Source organism: Neolamprologus brichardi, chromosome 3 (genome assembly GCF_056152115.1).
Source record: "Neolamprologus brichardi isolate AB-2024 chromosome 3, ASM5615211v1, whole genome shotgun sequence".
NCBI lineage: Eukaryota > Metazoa > Chordata > Actinopteri > Cichliformes > Cichlidae > Neolamprologus > Neolamprologus brichardi.
Genome location: NC_142106.1, coordinates 5980192 through 5984006, shown reverse-complemented (window position 1 = coordinate 5984006; position 3815 = coordinate 5980192). Strand labels below are relative to the sequence as shown.

General features: G+C 42.8%; 1 pseudogene across 1 annotated transcript; it reads left to right on the top strand.

Annotated features, from left to right (window-relative positions):
• Window positions 1-1215: 1215 nt before the first annotated feature.
• LOC148103259 (nuclear factor 7, ovary-like) lies at window positions 1216-3357 on the top strand (annotated as a pseudogene). The gene is made up of 2 exons (XR_015718626.1): window positions 1216-1376; window positions 1478-3357. The product of XR_015718626.1 is annotated as a nuclear factor 7, ovary-like (transcript).
• Window positions 3358-3815: the final 458 nt, after the last annotated feature.

Sequence of the window (3815 nt, the reverse complement as noted above, 5' to 3'; positions counted from 1 at the left end):
TTTTTTAATATCATAATCATAATAATCCAGAATTATGCTGATATGCAGATCAGCTTATTGCATATGTAAGGCAGGAAAAGCCCTGTAACTTACTTTAAACTAATATGTTCCCTAAAACCGTGGAGAGCTACAGACCCATGACAGGTGTCTTTTTAACATGTTGTAATACTTTGTATCTGGTTCCATTTCATTTGAACGAGCCTCTTAAAAAGTCGGTGATCACAGTCGGCCTCTCTCGGTTTTTATCACCACTGTTCATTTTAAAGCTCAGTTTTTAAAACCTTACGATGTAACTACAGCCCGTGCAGCAGTATATGAATGACTGAGATTATATTGCAGTGGCCTGATACTCATGTCCCATGACAGTGCTGCATCAAATTGCCTTTCTTTGCTTTGACTCTGTCTCCAACAAGAGGTGAAGCAGATGTTCTTACATTAATGGAATCACTAATACAACAGATCACCTGAAAATGAACAATGAATTTGCAGAAACAGACGTCTTTATTAATGACTTGTACTGATTCGTCTGCATTTCTGTCAGCTGAGCTCCGTTTCTGAAAGAAGAACTCGTCCATGTCACGTCTTTATGACACATCTGGCATGCAGAGAATCATGTTCATTTAGATTTTGCTGACATTTAAAATTCAGTTTTGCTTTTATTTTGAAACGTTTTTATTTTATTCCAATATTTTTTTAGTCTGAGTACATCAAACTTGCTGATAGGACAGCGTTCTTTAAGACAGAGCTCTGCTGCTGATTGGACAGAAACCAAATAAGACAGTTTCTGTTCAGTTGGACATGTTTCAGACTGGAACCAGTCAAACTTGATTTCATTGCAAAGATATAATTTTCTCCATTCAGACAAAACATGTTCAGAGCTGCTTTTGCTGCACAGCTCATGTTGTGTTTGTTGTCCTCTCAGTCTGTCAGGTGGAGGTGGAGGAGGGGGCGGACATTACATTACATACATTACAACCTGAACAAGAACCAGAACAAAGTCTGAAATAAAAGCTGCCAAACAGCTGCACGACTGAGCCAAACTTTATTTTATAGAATTAACAAAAGGTTTCATGTTGTGACCTGTGAAGGTGAAAATGATGCAAAACCTGTTTAATAGCTTTTGACCTGAAGGCAGGATTGAAACACACCTTAGTTAAAAGTCAAACAGCAACATTTGTCTCCTCCCCTCACGTCTCTCAAATGTGACAAACCAGGAAACAGGAAGTTCTTCGTCCTCAGTAAAGAGAGACGCACAGACGATCAGACTGAGCTCAGACCAAACTAGCAGCTTCCTCTGAGTGAGTCCAGCTACAGGAGAGAAAAGTGGAAAACTCCAACACTGCTGCTTCAAGCTGCTGACGCTCCACACACTGAATGTGAGTTTGAGCAAAAACACGACTCAAAGGAAGTTTCAGTGAAGGTGGTAGAGGAGGGAGGGGAGCCAGGACTGACTGTACTTCCTGTCTGCTGTTTTCAGCTTCACTCACAGACTCAATGGCTTCTAGATCAGAGGAGGATCTCTGCTGTCCGGTCTGTCAGGAGGTCTTCAGAGATCCTGTTATTCTGTCATGTAGCCACAGCTTCTGTAAAGACTGTCTGAAGAGATGGTGGAGAGAGAGACCAACACACGAGTGTCCAGTTTGTAAGAAAAGATCAGTTTATGATCCACCTTAAAATCTGGCTTTAAAGAACCTGTGTGAGTCGTTCTTACAGGAGAGAGATCAGAGAGCTTCAGAGGCTCTCTGCAGTCTGCACTCTGAGAAACTCAAACTCTTCTGTCTGGACCATCAGCAGCCAGTGTGTGTCGTCTGCAGAGACTCAGAAAAACACACCAATCACAGATTCAGACCCATCGATGAAGCTGCACGACAACACAAGAAGGAACTTCAGGAAACTCTGGAGCCCTTAAAGAAGAAGTTAAAGGTTTGTGAAGAAGTTCAAGTGAAGTTTGATCAAACAGCAGAACACATTAAGGTCCAGGCCCGACACACAGAGAGGCAGATTAAGGAGCAGTTTAAGAAGCTTCACCAGTTTCTAGCAGAGGAAGAGGAGGCCAGGCTGGCTGCACTGAGGGAGGAAGAGGAGCAGAAGAGTGGGATGATGAAGGAGAAGATGGAGGCTCTGAGCAGAGAGATAGCAGCTCTTTCAGACACAGTCAGAGCCACAGAGGAGGAGCTGAGAGCTGAAGACGTCTCATTCCTGCACAACTACAAGGCTGCAGTGGAAAGAGTCCAGCGCTGCCCCCTGCTGGATGATCCACAGCTGCCCTCAGGAGCTCTGATAGACCAGGCCAAACACCTGGGCAACCTGACCTTCAACATCTGGAACAACATGAAGGACATGGTCTCCTACACTCCTCTCATTCTGGACCCAAACACTGCTCATCCAAACCTCATCCTGTCTGAAGATCTGACCAGTGTGAGAGCAGGAGGAGAGAGGCAGCAGCTTCCTGATAATCCAGAGAGGTTTGATCATTTCTCTGTCCTGGGCTCTGAGGGCTTTAACTCAGGGACTCACAGCTGGGATGTTGATGTTGGAGACAGTACAGTGTGGTTACTGGGTGTGTTAGCAGAGTCTGTGCAGAGGAAGGGAATCATACAGTCTGGATTATGGACAATAGGGTTCTATGAAAGTAAATATTCAGCACGATCACCACCATCTGGTGTCACTGCTCTCTCAGTAGAGAAGAAGCTCCAGAGGATCAGAGTGAATCTGGACTGGAACAGAGGAAAGCTGTCGTTCTCTGATCCTGATACTAACACACACATACACACCTTCACACACACTTTCACTCACAGGATGTTTCCATTCATTTTTACTGATAAAGCAAAGGTGTGTCCGTTGAAGGTGTCAGTGTCAGTGCAGCAGATGAGTTGAGGATGATGATATTTCTAATGTTGTTTCCTGTCAGTGAATTGAAGCTGTTAAACTGCAGCTGTCCTCCTGCTGCCTCCTTAAACATATTGTTGAAACCACAATTCATTTTTGGCTTTCATTCACTTTATTCAAGCCAGTACTCGCTATAGGTCATGTTAAGTAAATAATCTCCTCAATGAATACAGACTTCAACTGATCATTGCCTTTTCCCTGTTAGATTCTTGTTTTCTAGTTTTTAAGACTTTGTGTTCGAGGATAAAACCAGGGTTGCTGCAGCTGAAAGGAAAGTTCGATTTAGGAATTTTAATGTCAGCTTTGTTCTTGTTAGGAACAAGCTAATAGCCAACTTGCTCGAATGTGAGCTGGATTTCTTTTTCCATAACACAAAGTTTGAAACACTTTGAAACTATTCCTTGTATTTCATGACATGTCTTCATTGTTGTTTTGAATGTGTTGCTGTATGGAATATGCAGTTTGTATGAGCAAAGTTAATATAGTTAATATATTTTAGTATTTGTATTTTTTTGTTAAACTTATTTTGTGTAGAAGTCCAGACGCTTTTCTTTGCAAGCTCCTTTGACTACGATGACCTGTATGACTGAGAACCTTCACAGACATATTGGTGTACATTTTGGGAGGAACACCATTCAACTGGTGCGGGAGTATGAAAGGGAATCAAGGAAACTAGCGGATTATAGGAACCATCTCCGTTTCAACCTAAGATGCAGACAAACCAGAGTTGTTCCTAAGAGCCTGCACCTTGGATCCACTGTCAGGGGATACAGAGCAGACTTGATTCTACAGAGAGCGCAAAATCACCTTTTAAGTGAAAGGATAAGACAGGTCCATTTCACTATAGATGCCCTCCAGATCAAGATCAGCCAGACTCTGCAGGAACTGGAAACCCTTCTACCCTCTCCAATCTTAGAAGAGGTTTA